General features: G+C 46.3%; 1 protein-coding gene across 1 annotated transcript in view; it reads left to right on the top strand.

The window, feature by feature from the left end:
* The window catches only part of LOC138292333 (retinol dehydrogenase 16-like), a 161,085-nt gene that overhangs the window by 108,700 nt on the left and 34,022 nt on the right, over positions 1–18,363 (top strand). The window lies entirely within an intron of this gene.

Here is an 18,363-nt window from a genome sequence, read left to right as displayed (position 1 = left end):
TATTTAATAAGGAAACCCCACCAGGAGCAGCAGTCTCTCTGCTCAGCCCACTCTCTCTGCCAAACATCTCCAGTCACTCACCAACTTTACATGACATCACACACTGGCTGAGCAGAGTAGAGAACAATGGAGGTAGACACAGAATGCATCACAAGCATAGCAGATAATAACACAGACACTTTCTCCCAGCTCTTCCTGCAGAGGGCACATTCCAGCCATATCAGTGCCTGTCTACTGGTAATGCTGTCATAAATCCCTTTGGGAGTAGCCTATATTTATCTGACTTTGCTATTTTATAACATACCAAATTGGTCCATGTGTAACTGCCCTTGATAAAGTTCTCTTTTTTTAGTATGCATGCAATGAGTTGCATTTATAACTGTACTCCTGCAGGTCTTGGTGGTATGTATTTTAATTGAAGACTTCAGATATACTTGTAAACCAATTCAGTCTGTATTGGCCTGCTAGTTTGCTTTCAGTATTCTTGTATGCCATGCTTATATAACTATATTTTATCTATCTATCTATCTATCTATCTATCTATCTATCTATCTATCTATCTATCTATCTATCTATCTATCTATCTATCTATCTATCTATCTATCTATCTATCTATCTATCTATCTATCTATCTATCTATCTATCTATCTATCTATCTATCTATCTGCCTATCTACTGTCTCTGTCTATCTAACAGTCTATCTATCTATCTATCTATCTATCTATCTATCTATCTATCTATCTATCTATCTATCTATCAATCTATCTATCTATCTATCTATAATAAAGATGAACACAAATATTGCAAACAAGAATTAGCAAAGGCAAGAGGCTATCAGCCAACGCCAGATCTATTGCCTTTTTTAAAGTCTGGTGTTAGCTAAGATGTTTTGATTTTACTAAAATATGTGTGTAACATAGTTATTTATGGGGGGCGGGTTTAGACAGATTGCATCAATTAGTCTGTTGTTGTATCATTCACATTTCTCAATTGCCTACTCCAGCATGCATCATGGGGCAGTTGGCCAGCCCACTTCAGCCACTGGCTGACTTCACTGTGAGTTACAGTATGCTGCCCTTTCACAGGGAGCACATCAAAACACAATGGCTCTTTCCCCTTAGTACCAGGGACTACTATAGTAATGTATGATTTTTTGAGACAGAAACATATTTTTGCCTGGTGTGCAAAAACTGTGACAGGGCAAAACAAGAATTTCCAAAGCCTAACGGCTGGTGGCTACCATCACACTTGTTGGCGTTGCCAATGCTTATTTGTAATTGCCATACTGGACTGTCCTTAGTGTCCTTGACATTATAAAGTCTAGAGTGCACTTTGCGCCATTTAGCAGAGAGTCAATTCTACAGCTGCACACATTTCAGTGACTCTTGCATGAGTTTCTTCTGCTATGGCAACACACTGGCCGCTGATCAGAGAATCAATTTTAAGGTTCTGTGTGTTGTTTTTGTGCCTTTTATACACATTTGTCTGCCTTTTAAGGGTCGGCCTCATAGCATGTGCATTATCTGTTGCAACGCAAATTGTGGATTACCAAGAACCTAGAAAGTATTAGAGCCCGCCCATTGCTTACCATTGGTCAGTTTTCCTGTCACTCTCTGTTGCCTGCCTCTTATTTATGTCTCTGCTTGTCAATCTTGTGGTTATCACTCCCACAGACCATTGCCTTTTTACTATTGCTGTAATTGGGCGGCATCTGCCTTTCCACCACTTCTTTTTCCAGTACTACTTTTTTCTTCTCTGTTACACACTCAATGAGAGTGTATGTTTTCGAGCCCCCTCTCTTGCGTACCTCATTCCCTCTGTATTCCTTGTTGCTCTCTATTAACAAATTTCCCACAGCCTAGAAGCCTTCTACCCCTGGCGAACACAACCGCAGGAGATGGCACAAAACAACCAGTAAAAGTTACGTGCTGTGAAAATTAACTCGCCTCAAAACTAAGCCTAAACTTGCAGTTGCGTACCCAAAGCTGAGCCCGGAAATACCTTAATAAAAACATGCACACAGAAGGTCATAAAATGTGTTCAACAAAAACTAAGGGGGTCATTACGACCTTGGTGGTCTTTTCGCAAGACCGCTGAGGTACTGCCGTGCTGAAGACCACCAGTGGTGGCGGTCTTCCGCGCCGCGTATTATGACCACTGGCAGCCCGCTGTCCTTTTTCGTACGGATCGGACAGTGCATGTCTGTTTGTATGTGTGCAGGTATGTGTTGTCGGGTGTATGTGTGCATGTAGGGGTGTGTATATGTGCATGTTGGGGGTGTGTGCGTGTAGGGGTGTGTATATGTGCATGTTCGGGGTCGGGGTGGGGAGGGGGGTTGTGCCACCTTTGGAGGGTGGCAGGGATGTGGGGAGTGTGGGGGGAGGATTTGTGGGGGGTAGTGGGGGGTAGGGGAGACCCCTATCAGTGCCAGTGAAGGAATTCCCTGGCACTGATAGTGCCTACCGCCATGGATCTCATGGCGGTTCCCAACCACCCGTGATCCATGGCGGTATGCAAGGTCCTGATACCGTCGGCTGTCTAGTGACGACCGCAGGGCTGGAGACCGCAATCTCCAGCCCAGCGGTTTTCACCGCCATGGCGGTCGGAATGGTGAAGTGGCAGATGCGGTCATAATTCAATTTTTTTTTCGCCGGCCTGTTTGCGGTCTTACCGCCGCTTTACCACTGACCGCCAGGGTCGTAATGAACCCCAAAATCCAAATAAGCGTGTGGATGGGAAGGCAAACACACGTACAATAAACGCCATGCGAGGACACTGGAGACGGCCCAGAGAGTGTGAAGGTGAGGTTCAGCTGAAACTGAAATGGTAGGTAAAACTTTGAAGGCTGCCTATTGAATCAGGTGACAGCAGGACAGCAACCTTGGTGGAACATCAGCTAATATTTAATTTACATGGCTTGCTGATGATTTATTGTGGGTGGTTTTGTAAGCCTGTGGGTGGAGGAAGAAGGAACTTGGCAGAGCCTCAAGTTGCTTAAAATTCATGTATGTAGAGCGAGCACACACTTTCAAATTAAATCAAGATGCTGAAAAATGCAACAAATTCTGCATCGCATATGAAGAGCCAAAATGCCTGCAAAGTTCTTCAAAGTGTTCAGGCAAGATGGAAAACTCGAGTTTCGAAAATCACACCACAGGGATAGTCCTGACCGAGAGCCATGGGAGAGGCAAACTGTGACCATGAGCCCACGTGCTACAATACCTTGACCACAGTTAAATTCACCTAGCAAAGGTAACCGCAGGACCGACAAGGGAATCTGTTGTAGACAAACCCTCTATGACAAACGAGTGCACTTTTTGCGTTTCTCACTCGTGAGTGATATCTTATATTTAAAAATATTATTTAGAATTTGAAAAGAGCTTTTTATGTACTGTTCAATCTACAGTAGAATGTTAGTAAATTGTTATTTCATCTACACTCTTCCAGATGAACAATGTCCGAATGCCATCCAGGCTTGGTAAACAGATGGCATTGTTTTAATGACTGCCTGCAACAAGGTTGGTATGGGGAGGTGGCAGAAAGCTGTGATTATGCTCAGAAGCACAAATAGAGCACAAAGGAAGTAAAACGCCACTGTTAAAAGTTCATTGCTTCGGTGTGGAATGGGGTTAGACAAATAAATTAATTATGTCAAGGAAGGGTTTGTGGCATGGTTAAGGTGTGAGAGGAAATTTTAGCCAACTATCATACTTTCACAAGTGTTCCCTGGGTGCATCTGTTATTCATGTTGTTTTATATTTTTTCCACCAGACAGCTATCAACTGTCTGCATGTGAAAGCTTCCTGTGGAGAATACCAGTACCTCACACTAGGCTCACCCAGTGTTCACAATTGATTGGCTTTATTGGCCTTTTTAAGTCGAGCATAGCAGCACCCAAGCACTCATTTTCCTGACCTGTAGTAATCTATATGTGTGGTTTAACCATGCCCACTTCTTTCATTCGTTCTTGGGCTTGCCTTTCAAAAATCCCTTGATGTCATTGGTATATGTTTCACCTCTGTCCCTCCTTGAGGCTGTGCTGTTACACCTTGCAGACTGACCCTGTTACATGGATATACTTCCGTGTGGGGAACTATTTTTCTTTTGTCTCTCCTTAGCACTCCTGGCGCTTTAAAGTTTGATCCAGCACAAACCTCCATCAGCGATATTGGGGTGCTTTGCATGAGAAACAGTTACTTTACATTGTTTCCTTTGTCTTTCCTTCTCGAGCCAGGAGAGGAACAAACTCCCTTGACTATTTATTCTTTTATTAGTGACTTAGCCAAGGCACGATTTATCTTTAGGTTTGGTGTGCCTTTCTTCAATGAGGGAGAGCCAGCCCCGAGACTCAAACCACGATATCCAGGCCCAAAGTCTGCAGCGCTGCACGTTATGCCACATCGACTCTTTTAGGAGGATTCGTCAACATTTCCCTCAGTCAGTTACCCTAACACCCTGCACCCACCCTTGATCCCTTCTTCCCTTTTGTTTCCCTCCATTCAATTAAAACTTGCATTGCAGCGCCTCCATCCAGAGTCTCTCTCTCCAGAGGCCCCTCTCTGCTAGCCCTCACAACATTCACATTGGTGAATTGCTACGAAGCAGGAGCGAGGATATCGTTTTTAACACCCTGCTCCTGCAAGGAGCTAAAAAAGAGAGTGAGCTGGGCAGGCTCCACACAGCCACACACCAGCACATTATGGCATGAATTGTGCATCAGACATCCATTAATCAACTTAAAAAGGCAATCTAGTAAAAAAAAAAGCCTGTTCGGATTTCCTTTGTAAGGCCAGGGTGACAATAAACGTAGGCATTGCGCTCTGTAAATTATGTACCAGGAAAGTACCAATTTGAGAAATCGCTCAAAGCTGAAGTCTTGGTTTGTGGATGGCCTCACCAGTTTCATTTGTGGCCCAATGTGTGACGCCCCCCCCCCCCCCCCCCCCCACACAAAAAAAAATAGATGTATGAATTCCGGGTCCTCTGGTGGGCGAGAACACCTATCACAATCTGAACAATCTTACAAATGCTGCTATGCTTTCATGTGATACTCTCGTCCTTCAAAACTGTGTTTAGTAAACCCTCTCGGTATTTCTGAGGCCTATAAAAGCATCATCCTGTACAACAAGTAATGTGGCTAAAATTAATCTTGCTGTTTTGTTTCAAGGATGGGGAAGATTCCAAGCACACAGACTGGACAGGATCCATGGTTTGAGATTTTTGTTACTGAAAATCAGTAAGGAGGCTACCACTTGCCCTGTTGTTTTAAAACTGGTGGAATCCAAGCGAATACGAAACAGTGGCTAAGCAAATGAAATGTGACAAACTTCACTGCAAGAGAGTGACAAACGCAATCAAGGGCCCAACGCAGGAGGATAATACTTTTTATTTGTAGCGCTTGTCCCCAATAAGGGCAAAACCACAACAGTGACAAAACAATGTTTTCTGCAACTGAAGAATGCTGACAATGTGCCCCAAGCTTAGGAAGTTGGGACAAGGCATGTGTGTGGCAGTGCGAACGTGAGAGTTTGGGCCAGAGTGTACGCATTTTGGAATCGACCGGATATTCACATACCTACCTTTCCAGTGCTTTATGAGTGTACATGTCTCGATGGCTCATATTGGTTGCAAAGCATGTCTATATGCTCGCGTACTTGACGCAGACATCTTTGCTTCTGCATGTAGACCTGCCAATTAATTTTAAGTCTGCTTATTTAGGACATTTCGTGATTGCGATACATTTATGTGTAATATTTCCTGTTCCGTAGTATGAGCGATAATCTTAAGGTTAATGCAAGTGCTTTACTTATGTGCAAGGGCTACTGGAATTATGTTGCACAGAGGACCAAATTATGCAGCAGGATAAAAAAGTCCAGTTATGCATTTACAATGCCATTAGCTCCAACTCAAGTAAATGTTAGACCTGTTGCATTGCAAATGATTGCTATTTTCTTGATACTTATTTAACGACTCGTCTTCGACTTCTTTTGTTTGTCCATCCCTGAAGCATGGCCTCTTTATCATTCTTTTAATTGGCTGACTTGTAGATTTCCACTGCTCATAGTTTGAGAATTTCTACTTTGTTTTTCTTTAAGCACTGTATTGCACTGCATGTATTTACCAACTCTCGCTCATGTGCTGCTTCACCACCGCAAAAAAACACTCCCCCTGCCCGTAAACCTCTCTTTTTTATATGTGTGCATGTCCCTGGCTAAATAGTGACCTCCAGCTCTGCTGCGTATGAGAAATGAGTGGCCAGGAGACAAAAGAAGCCCCTGGCAGTTAAGAGAAAGGTCCAGTGGGAGAGGAGGGTATCAGGAGAAAGGAAGTAATGATAGTTATGTTGTAAAGAGATGAGTTAGGTAGGGAGAGACAGAAGGCAAAGAGAGAATGTCAAGTACTCAGAAAGGAGATACCAGGAGGAAGAAACAGTAAGAAGTTTGTAAACAGACAGGTACCATTAAAGAGTGGGGTAAAGTGAACTAGATCTAAGGAGAAGGGAAAGCAGAGGGAGAGCGGTGGGGTACACCGCGGGCTGAGCTAAGGTACGGTGAAGCAGACAAGTAAATGAGTTAGGGAAAAAAGCATAACAAGATGTAAGGTAGAAAAGCGATGAGTTAGAGTTAGAAGCAACCTGAGAAAGGGTATAGAAAGACAGGTAAGGTAAACAGAGTAGTGAAGAAAAAACATAGAAAGAGACAAGAGTGAAGGATAAAAAGAGAATTGAGATGTCTAGAGAACAGTGGTGTAGAGAAACAGGTGAATTAGAGAAAGAGAGGTGATGTTCATATAGAGGTACTATGAGGGTGAGTGAGTTAGAGCGAGAGTTGTGACGTAGTTGGAGAGTTAGAGACAGAGGTGAGGTATTGAGGTGTATAAAGAAAGTAATGTAGAGAGAGGACATGTAGTGGGGTTGAGTTGAAACAGTATGTGGTGCAGAAAGATATGAGAGAGAGAAGGTAATAATAGAGAAAGAGGCAGAAGTAGTGAGAGTAAGATACTGAGGAATGTGAGGTGGAGGTAACATGTTAAATGGGAAAGGGGAGGTGTGTTTGTGAGGCAGCAAAAACATGGTGAGGTGAATTGAGGGGTTCGATAGTGGAGGGAGTGAAATGTGGGGTGGAGCGAGATGAGGCAGAGAGAGAGAGCTGAGAGAGATGTGAAATAAATGCAGTTTAAAGAGATGGAGAAAGAGCATGGTAGGTGAGATTAAAAGAGCAACAAGTTTAAAAGAGAGGTTAAGAAGATAGAGAACAGATACAGTGTTGAAGTAGAGCAGTGAAGTACAGAGGGAATGAGATGTGTGAGATATATAGAGATGTAAAGATAGGAAAGGAGAAGTAAAGAAGCGTAGAGATGTAAAGATAGGAAAGGAGAATTAAAGAAGTAAAGAGACAGGACAGATAGAATCAGGACCTGATGTTTCTGGTGGGTACTCTATCCAACTGCACATTCCTCACATATTGAACTTCCCCAGGCACAAAACTAGATCTGAAACATTTTCACAGCAGTTGCACCTGTATGCCGGGATGTGGCGCCATCTGACTCTATGGTGTCCTCACCCCACCTCCGGAGAGAGGGTGCAGAGCTATACATCTGCACAGCCCCTGCACATTTACACCTGTTTACCTGTGAACTATGCTGCACACTCAGTCTTGGATCACCTGTGACAAACCTTAGAAAACACAGTATGTTATATCTAACTGTGGGGCTATTTTAGAACCCTAAAAGTACATTCCATAGGAAGGATGAGATGGTAGGAATCTACAGTTAGGTAGACTATCCACCAGAAAGACTGTTACACAAAAGAAAGTAGCTTGTTTTTCTGAAGGATTCTTCTATTTGCAGATTGCTCAACTTTTGAATAGATGTCGAAGGAGTATCTCTCCAAAGGTGGGGTCTGAGGAGTGGGCATAAACCAGGAATTTCTGAAGGACCAAGCAAGCAAAATGGCCCTACCTGTAGTCTCTATTGTGGAGACAGTAATCTCTGGTGAAGGTGTGTATGGACAGAAAAGAAATCCGAGGGACAGGTAGAAAATAACCAGTCCAGTCTACACATTCCCAAGATTGTAAAGTAAGTAATGTCTAAGTACACTGTTCCGAAAGGTTAGACACCTCTCAACCGTTTGGTGGGTTATCGCAGTTCACCAAGCACATTTATGTGTTAGAGCAAGTGCCCTCATTGACCATTAAGTGACATGCTTCATCATTGGGCTTTGCACCTCGTCAGACTGGCGCTGCAATGCCTGATGGGCCTTGCAGGCCAGACCGCTACTCCTAGGAGTGCAAACTTTGTTGCATGGAGTAGTATTATCCATGTGTTCCCAAGGGGCCCATTCCTGGAACCAGGAGGGTCACCAACATTAATTGGATAGTTTCCCCTCATTCATTATATAGGTCTTTACAGGATTCATGAGTAAGGAGCACTCACATCTTCTTAGTGAGGACTAAGCTTTATTTGGGTTCCTGAGGAATCGCCACCAGATACGTAGGGGCTATAGAGCGAGAAACATGTCGATCTCACTACTGTAGTGTAGATAATCATTCTCACACAGCTCTGGGTTTTCCCCTTTCCCACGTTTGTGAATTGAGGGAGCCCCGCCCCCACCTTTTCGCTTAACATTGGGGAATATGGGATCATACCTGACATTTTCCCCTTCGGTTTTTAACCTTGACATAGGTCCCAATTTATTCTTTTTACATTAAGTTTAATTCCAGTACCTATGGTAAATTTTAATTGCACTTTTCAAGGCCTCCTCACACTTCACTCACTTTGGCAACTACGCACAACAGATCTACAGTAAAGACCTCCCTGAGGGGCCCATCAGGCATTGCAGCGCTGGCATGACGAGCAGCAATGCCCATTGATGAAGCATGTCATTTAATGGTGAGTTAGGGCACTTGCTTCCAACAAATCAGTGTGTCTGGTGACCTGTGATACCCCACCTAATCGGCTGAGAGGTGTCTAACCTTTTGGAACAGTGTACTTAGACATTACTTACGGTGCGTATGGACATCCATGTAACAGGCCGGCAGGTATCCAACACAAGAACACCTTTTGCCAGCACCACCATGGTGCCCTTGAGTCTGATGAAATGGGCCTGATGGCCCTGAGGAAGCTCCTTATTTACCAGGGCACTGCAAATCTTTATGCACAGGATGGTCACAATGGATAAGGTTGGCTTCTAGACTACCTTTCCTTTTGATCAATCTAAACGCTAAGACATCTTTTTGGATTCAGAAACAGAAGCTTTTGCTCCTCCTTATAGGGGTAAAACAGAGCACCGAGCAAAAAAACCCAGAAGAGTGATAGACTGTCCCACTTAAAATAGCGATACCATTTGCGGCAAGTAGGAAGTATGAGTTTCCAGCACCAATTTATCTTGGGAAGAAGTGGTGCACGGAGGATGTGCTGACCTTGTCTGAAGCTTACTCACGTGGCGCCAAAGTAGCTACAGTGAGAAATACCATCTTAATGGGCAGTAATCTCAGACAAAATCTGCATGGGTGTGAAGGGTGTGCATATTAAGAATGCATTGAACAAACAGAGATCCCATTGAGGTTTATTGAAGGGTGAGGTGTAGACATGTATGTCAAACACTTCAAAAATTGCATCTCAACTGGTTACTTGAATAGCAAAGGTTGATCAGGCAGATGTAGAAGGATGAAAAGGCTGATAAATAACCATTAGCAGTGCCCACTGCAAAGCCTTCCTGAGTCCGAAATAGGCAAATTAACTAAACAATCAATAGTTGGCCTGAAAACGATCACTTGATGGTCTTCACAGTAGACCACACATTTTGCTCAATGAGCAGAATAAATAGATTTTGTAGATGGGTGCCTAGGAGCAACAACAACATACATTACTCCAGCATAAAACTGAAGTCTGCTCAATTGGTGCAATTCAATATTCACACATGAAGGTGTAGGTTTTGGAGATCTGTGTGCGGGACCCTGCATTGATACTGATACAGGAGTTCTACAAAAGAGGTAGCCAGATCAGGGGCAAATTCACAGGTACAGCCATTTCCAGAGACTTACTTCCTGTTAGCACAGGATCCAACAACACAACACTTCCCTGCTTGTTGAGATATCACATACTGGTTGTATTGTCTGTTAAGATCTGAACAAGTTTTCACTTGATGGATGGAGAAAAGCCTTCAGAGACAACCGAATAGCACAAAGTTGAGCTTCTACTCTGCTGGAAAACACAGGTCCCTGATATCCACCTCTCCAAAATGACTAGCCAATCCAGAGACCCTGCATCAGTTACTACCGTGAACACTGGATGCGGCAGGGAGAACAGCCTACCAAAATGAGGTTGGTGTTCAAGGGCCACCACCGAAGGTCCTGGACTGCCTCCTTTGAAATGCAGATGCTGTCCAACAAGGCAACCCGCACACTTGAGAAGGTTCCACTCCTGTGCATGCATGTGCCAATTTGCATGTGGGATTAGCAGGATGCACGAGGTCAAGAAGCTTCAGAACCGACCATGCCAGAAGCCACGAGACAGCCAGAAGTATCAGGATCATAACTGAATGTCCCAGACTTGCTGCATGACTAGGTCCAGGATGGCCCCTGTAAAGGGAATCCTTTGTGTAGTCTGCAGGTGGTACGACATGTGGTAAATTGTCTCATTGATGGAATATTCCAAAGATGACAAAAGGGTGATTGTTGTTTGTAGAAGACTTTCACAAGTCTGCATTAAGCAGCTAATTGTTGAGGTGCAGGAATGCATGTATCCCCAAGCTCACAGATGGGTCGCAACCATCACCTTCACCTCTGTACACACCCAAGAGGGAGATGTGAAGCGTAAGTGTAGAAAACAAACTGTAACCACAGAAAGGATCTACAGGACTGCAGGACTGGCACATGAAAGTACACATCCTGCAACTCCAAGGACCCATCAAGTCCCTCAGGTCCAGTGCAGAAATAGCATTGGCAAAGTCGACATCTTGAATCTGTTCTTCTGCAGGAATACAATCAGAAGTGCAAGGCTTGAATCATCCAGAGTACTTCATCTTCTTTCAGCACCAAAAAAACAACATGAGTAGCACCTCCTGCCCTTCTCTGCCTCTGGAGCCTTTTCAATGGCCCTCTTGCCCAGAAGGGACCAAAGCTCCTGCACAAGGATGGAGGCATGATCTGCTGAAGCCTGAACAAAAACAGTTGGGACTTAGAGGGGCCAGCATGGAGAACATAAACTTGTTGAACGATCTGCAGCACCCACTGATCTCAAGTTATAGCACACCAGCCGTGCATTAAAAAATGTTTTTGCTCCCCCTACTGGTTAGGCTTGACCATAGAAGAGGGAGTAAATGTGTCTTTCCTGCACCACAAAAGGGCTGTATTGGCTTTTGTAAAGTATGCAAGGACTGACTTCGTCATTAGGCGAGGCCTCAAAAGCATCATCTGAATTTCAGTACTGTTGATGGATACGGTGGGCCTGAGAGAGCAAACCTAAATGGATATGATGGGCCATAGCACAGCTGTCTCTTAAATGCTTCGATGCAGAATCTGCCTCATCAGCAATAATCCTAGAACCATCAAATGGCATATCCACAAGATAGGCCTGCATGTTATTGGAAAATCTTGTAGTGTGCATTCAGGTATGAGGATTGATAATGAAGATTGGTGCAACCTGCAATGTCCGCTATGTCCAGACTAGCCCTCAATACTGTTCTCTGTCTGTCTTGAATTGTCTGAGCAAAGGTGTTTCTGAAATCAGCAGCTATTGCTGCCAAAGTCTTGCTGGTCATATCCCAAAGTGTATATGTGTAACATTCAAATGGGCAGATTGGATCCAAGGACCTCAGGGCAAACACATTTTGCATCTCTTTATGTTGGCACAATAGGGAATATGTTGGGGCTCAGCTTGCTGGTAGAAGCTTGAATTACCAGGCTTTACTAGAAGAGTTGAACATGTCTTAGACCAAGTTGCCGTAAAGGTTTCCATCAAGGCCTTATCACAAGGTAAAATGACGCTGAGGTAGCAGGCCCAGGATGTAAGATTTCTGTCAGCTGGTTTGCCCTAGCCTCTATAGTAGGTAGCTTTAGGTCCAACACTTCTGCTGCTCCCCAGACTAGTACTGCAAAAGAAGAACTCTGTGATGGGTGGGGGACAAAATGCAGACAATTATGGCACCCTTGAATGGTGTCAGAATCCATTATGTACAAGGATCCCAACCTTAGATGATACCAATGTCAAGTGGCTGGGGCTCATCCAAGGTTGAGGGCTGCGCCTTGGAAATCTCATAGCATGACATAGTACTGACGTATGCCAGTACTGGCCGCAGATCAGAAATGGGCACTATAGAGTGGGCACTGCTGGAATCTGGGCCAGCGCCGGTGCTCCAGAGGAAGTGGCCATTGCCCTAACAAGTTGCAGCATGTTCTTCCTTAAGGCCTCTATCTGCTGCAGAATTAGCAACATGCTAGGAACCACAACCCATGCCAGAAACACCCTTGAAACAGACTCAGAGTTGGACAATGGCAGTGAAGTCGGGTCCTTGGAGTGCTGACTGTTGATTTGTCAAAGGAGCCAGTGTGGCAACACTGGGATGATCCCATTTGGTCTTCTTAAGCTTGTCACCTGGCATGACTCTAGCTTATTCTTCAACTTATGGGAAGATGTCGACATGAAGCGTGGCCTGAAATGAGAGTGGGCCCACAACTTGGAGAAGGTGTGCTGTGAGTAGTGGAAGCTACCTCGCTTTTTGTGTTCAGTAACGTACATCTTTGCCTCTTGCTGCATGACTTTTCACACTAAGTTGACTCATGCCCGTATTGTAGATACCAGAGGTAGGACATTGTGTTGATAAATTACCACACTTGCAGTTGTGACAAAGGGCCGGATTTAGAGTTTGGTGGAGTGGGGATTACTCTGTCACAAGCGGGACAGATATCCCATCTGCCGTATTACGATTCCTTTATAGCCTATGGCGATCGTAATATGGGAGACTGGCTATCTGTCACGTTTGTGACAGAGTAACCTGTTCGCCAAACTTTAAATCAGGCCCAAAGTTTGAATTCTGTATCTTTTGGGAGGGACAGTTCCTAGCACATCAGCCTTTTCTGAAATAAAATATAATTTTGAAATTGGTGAAACCTGACTAAATTGGGAGAGAAGCATCGAAAGATGTGAAATGGAAAAACTGACATTTTTCAAGGGAGGCACCTGTATATGAGACTACGCTGTTTCTAGGGGTGGAGCAAGGTCGCTGCAGAGTTTGTTGTTAGCTTATAAAACCAATTACTGTGAAAAAGTTCCAGATCCAGTTTGGCACCTGGGGTAATTCAAAAGGTGACTAATCTGTGATTAGAAAAAACTATCAGAAATTAAGAATATTTTTCTAAATTAAATTGGCACTAACTTGTTGAAAGTGCCAGGGTTGTGGTTGGGCATGCCTTCCATGTCCACGAGTCAGATTAAAAAAAAATCTGTTTGTATGCATAAAGTTACCACGTTACCAGACTGTAGGAGGCTGGGCTGGCTTGTAGTGAGTACCAAGGGGTACTTGCACCTTGCACCAGGCCCAGTTATCCCTTATTAGTGTATAGGGTGTCTAGCAGCATAGGCTGATAGATAATGGTAGCTTAGCAGAGCAGCTTAGGCTGAACTAGGAGACGAGTGAAGCTCCTACAGTACCACTAGTGTCACTTGCACAATATCATAAGAAAACACAATACACAGTTATACTAAAAATAAATGTACTTTGGGCCATATTTATACTTTTTGACGCAAAACTGCACTAACGCAGTTTTGCGTCAAAAAAATTAGCGCCGGCTAACGCCATTCTGAAGCACCATGCGGGCGCCGTATTTAATCAATGACGTTAGCCGGCGTTAGCCGCCGGCGCTGCCTGGTGTGCGTGGAAAAAAACGACGTACACCAGGCAGCGCCGGCGTAGGGGGATATGGAGCTTGGGCGTCAAAAAATGGTGCAAGTCAGGCTGAGGCAAATTTTTCGCCTCAACCCGATTTGCGCCGTTTTTTTCGACTCCCAACCCCCATAGAAATGACTCCTGTCTTAGCAAAGACAGGAGTCATGCCCCCTTGCCCAATGGCCATGCCCAGGGGACTTATGTCCCCTGGGCATGGACATTGGGCATAGTGGCATGTAGGGGGGCACAAATCAGGCCCCCCTATGCCACAATTTATTTTTTAACAAATACTTACCGGAACTTACCTTAATGTCCCTGGGATGGGTCCCTCCAGCCTTGGGTGTCCTCCTGGGGTGGGCAAGGGTGACAGGGGGTGTCTCTGGGGGCATGGGAGGGCACCTCTGGGCTCCTTCCGAGCCCACAGGTCCCTTAACGCCTGCCCTGAGCAGGCGTTATAAAATGACGCTAACGAGGGCAGACGTCATTTTTTTTGACCCGCCCACTCCCGGGCGTAATTTTTGCCCGGGAGTATAACTACGACGCACATGCCTCGGAGTCATTTTTTAGTAGGGAACGCCTACCTTGCAAATCATTAACGCAAGGAAGGTGTCCACGCTAAAAAATGACGCAAACTCCAAGATCTTTGGCGCTCGACGCGTCCAACGCCGAGTATAAATATGGAGTTAGTTTTGCGTCGGATTTGCGTAAAAAAAAACGACGCAAATCCGGCGCAAACAGAGTATAAATATGCCCCTTTATTTTTATGACAATATGCCAAAGTATCTCAGAGTGTACCCTCAGTGAGAGGATAGGAAATATACACAAGATATATGTACACAATACCAAAAATATGCAGTATAGTCTCAGAAAACAGTGCAAACAATATATAGTTACAATAGGATGCAATGGGGACACATAGGTATAGGGGCAACACAAACCATATACTCCAAAAGTGGAATGCGAACCACGAATGGACCCCAAACCTATGTGACCTTGTAGAGGGTCGCTGGGACTATTAGAAAATAGTAAGGGTTAGAAAAATAGCCCACCCCAAGACCCTGAAAAGTGAGTGCAAAGTGCACTAAAGTTCCCCAAAGGACATAGAAGTCGTGATAGGGGAATTCTGCAGGAAAGACACAAACCAGCAATGCAACAACAATGGATTTCCAGTCGAGGGTACCTGTGGAACAAGGGGACCAAGTCCAAAAGTCACAAGCAAGTCGGAGATGGGCAGATGCCCAGGAAATGCCAGCTGTTGGTGCAAAGAAGCTGCTACTGGACAGTAGAAGCTTAGGTTTCTGCAGGAACGACAAGGGCTAGAGACTTCCCCTTTGGAGGACGGATCCCTCACGCCATGGAGAGTCGTGCAGAAGTGTTTTCCCGCCGAAAGACTGCCAACAAGCCTTGCTAGCTGCAAATCGTGCGGTTAGTGTTTTTGGATGCTGCTGTGGCCCAGGAGGGACCAGGATGTCGCAAATTGCGTCAGGAGACAGAGGGGACGTCGAGCAAGACAAGGAGCCCTCTCAGAAGCAGGTAGCACCCGGAGAAGTGCCAGAAACAGGCACTACGAGGATGCGTGAAACGGTGCTCACCCAAAGTTGCACAAAGGAGTCCCACGTCGCCGGAGACCAACTTAGAAAGTCGTGCAATGCAGGTTAGAGTGCCGTGGACCCAGGCTTGGCTGTGCACAAAGGATTTCCGCCAGAAGTGCACAGAGGCCGGAGTAGCTGCAAAAGTCGCGGTTCTCAGCAATGCAGTCTGGCGTGGGGAGGCAAGGACTTACCTCCACCAAACTTGGACTGAAGAGTCACTGGACTGTGGGGGTCACTTGGACACAGTTGCTATATTCGAGTGCTCAGCTCGTCGTGCTGAGAGGAGACCCAAGGGACCGGTGATGCAGTTCTTTGGTGCCTGCGGTTGCAGGGGGAAGATTCCGTCGACCCACGGGAGATTTCTTCAGAGCTTCTAGTGCAGAGAGGAGGCAGACTACCCCCACAGCATGCACCACCAGGAAAACAGTCGAGAAGGCGGCAGGATCAGCGTTACAGAGTTGCAGTAGTCGTCTTAGCTACTTTGTTGCAGTTTTGCAGGCTTCCAGTGCGGTCAGCAGTCGATTCCTTGGCAGAAGGTGAAGAGAGAGATGCAGAGGAACTCGGATGAGCTCTTGCATTCGTTATCTAAAGTTTCCCCAGAGACAGAGGCCCTCATTCGGACCTTGGCGGGCGGCGGAGGCCGCTCGCCAAAGTCCCGCCGTCAAAATACCGTACCGCGGTCGCAAGACCGCGGCGGGTATTTTGACTTTTCCCCTGGGCTGACGGGCGGCCGCCAAAAGGCCGCCCGCCAGCCCAGGGGAAAACGACCTTCCCACCATGAAGCCGGCTCGTAATCGAGCCGGCGGAGTGGGAAGGTGCGACGGGTGCTACTGCACCCGTCGCGTATTTCACTGTCTGCTATGCAGACAGTGAAATTCTAGCGGGGCCCTCTTACGGGGGCCCCTGCAGTGCCCATGCCATTGGCATGGGCACTGCAGGGGCCCCCAGGGGCCCCGCGACACCCCCTACCGCCAGGAACAGGATGGCGGTAGGGGGTGTCAGAATCCCCAAGGCGGCGCAGCAAGCTGCGCCGCCTTGGAGGATTCCAACGGGCACCGGAAAACCGGCGGGAGACCGCCCGTTTTCCATTTCTCACCGCGGCCAAAGCGCCGCGGTCAGAATGCCCAAGGGAGCACCGCCGGCCTGTCGGCGGTGCTCCCGCCCCCCGTTGGCCCTGGCGGTGCAACACCGCCAGGGTCATAATGAGGGCCAGAGTCCCTAAATAGCCAGAAAAGAGGGTTTGGCTACCTAGGAGAGAGGATAGGCTAGCAACACCTGAAGGAGCCTATCAGAAGGAGTCTCTGATGTCACCTGGTGGCACTGGCCACTCAGAGCAGTCCAGTGTGCCAGCAGCACCTCTGTTTCCAAGATGGCAGAGGTCTGGAGCACACTGGAGGAGCTCTGGACACCTCCCAGGGGAGGTGCAGGTCAGGGGATTGGTCACTCCCCTTTCCTTTGTCCAGTTTCGCGCCAGAGCAGGGCTAAGGGGTCCCTGAACCGGTGTAGACTGGCTTATGCAGAAATGGGCACCAAATGTGCCCATGAAAGCATTTCCAGAGGCTGGGGGAGGCTACTCCTCCCCTGCCTTCACACCATTTTCCAAAGGGAGAGGGTGTAACACCCTCTCTCAGAGGAAGTCCTTTGTTCTGTCATCCTGGGACAAGCCTGGCTTGACCCCAGGAGGGCAGAAACCTGTCTGAGGGGTTGGCAGCAGCAGCAGCTGCAGTGAAACCCCAGGAAAGGCAGTTTGGCAGTACCAGGGTCTGTGCTACAGACCATTGGGATCATGGGATTGTGCCAACTATGCCAGGATGGCATAGAGGGGGCAATTCCATGATCATAGACATGTTACATGGCCATATTCGGAGTTACCATTGTGAAGTTACATATAGGTAGTGACCTATATGTAGTGCATGCGTGTAATGGTGTCCCCGCACTCACAAAGTCCGGAGAATTGGCCCTGAACAATGTGGGGGCACCTTGGCTAGTGCCAGGGTGCCCTTACACTAAGTAACTTTGCACCTAACCTTTACCAGGTAAAGGTTAGACATATAGGTGACTTATAAGTTACTTAAGTGCAGTGTAAAATGGCTGTGAAATAACGTGGACGTTATTTCACTCAGGCTGCAGTGGCAGGCCTGTGTAAGAATTGTCAGAGCTCCCTATGGGTGGCAAAAGAAATGCTGCAGCCCATAGGGATCTCCTGGAACCCCAATACCCTGGGTACCTTAGTACCATATACTAGGGAATTATAAGGGTGTTCCAGTAAGCCAATGTAAATTGGTAAAATTGGTCACTAGCCTGTTAGTGACAATTTGAAAGAAATGAGAGAGCATAACCACTGAGGTTCTGATTAGCAGAGCCTCAGTGAGACAGTTAGTCACTACACAGGTAACACATTCAGGCACACCTATGAGCACTGGGGCCCTGGATGACAGGGTCCCAGTGACACATACAACTAAAACAACATATATACAGTGAAAAATGGGGGTAACATGCCAGGCAAGATGGTACTTTCCTACACAGACGATTCCCTGGAAGATGGGGGGGCCATAGGCAATTCCCCACTGTACTCTTGAGTTGAAATAGATCTGTTGTGAATGCAGGGGAGGAGGCCTTGTGAGGGTCAGCAGAACACCTTGCATACGTTTTCATTTCCTGGATGCAAACATTTTCTTAACACAGTCTTGCCCCTGAAGGGATAGGTTTTTTTTCTTCAAGTTACTTTCCTGAAACGGCAGTGGGGGAAACAAGCAGCAGTCCCCTGGACACCGCCTGCTTCTCCCAATTTGCTGACATTCCAATATTCATAAGGTAAAGCTATCCTTTCGGGTCACCTTCCATTTAGAAAATCTGTTACACCCCCTTTCAGGTCTTGGTACTTGA

The sequence above is a fragment of the Pleurodeles waltl genome, chromosome 4_2, assembly GCF_031143425.1.
Source record: "Pleurodeles waltl isolate 20211129_DDA chromosome 4_2, aPleWal1.hap1.20221129, whole genome shotgun sequence".
NCBI lineage: Eukaryota > Metazoa > Chordata > Amphibia > Caudata > Salamandridae > Pleurodeles > Pleurodeles waltl.
Note: the sequence above shows the minus strand (reverse complement) of the source record. Positions and strands in the feature narration are given on the sequence as shown.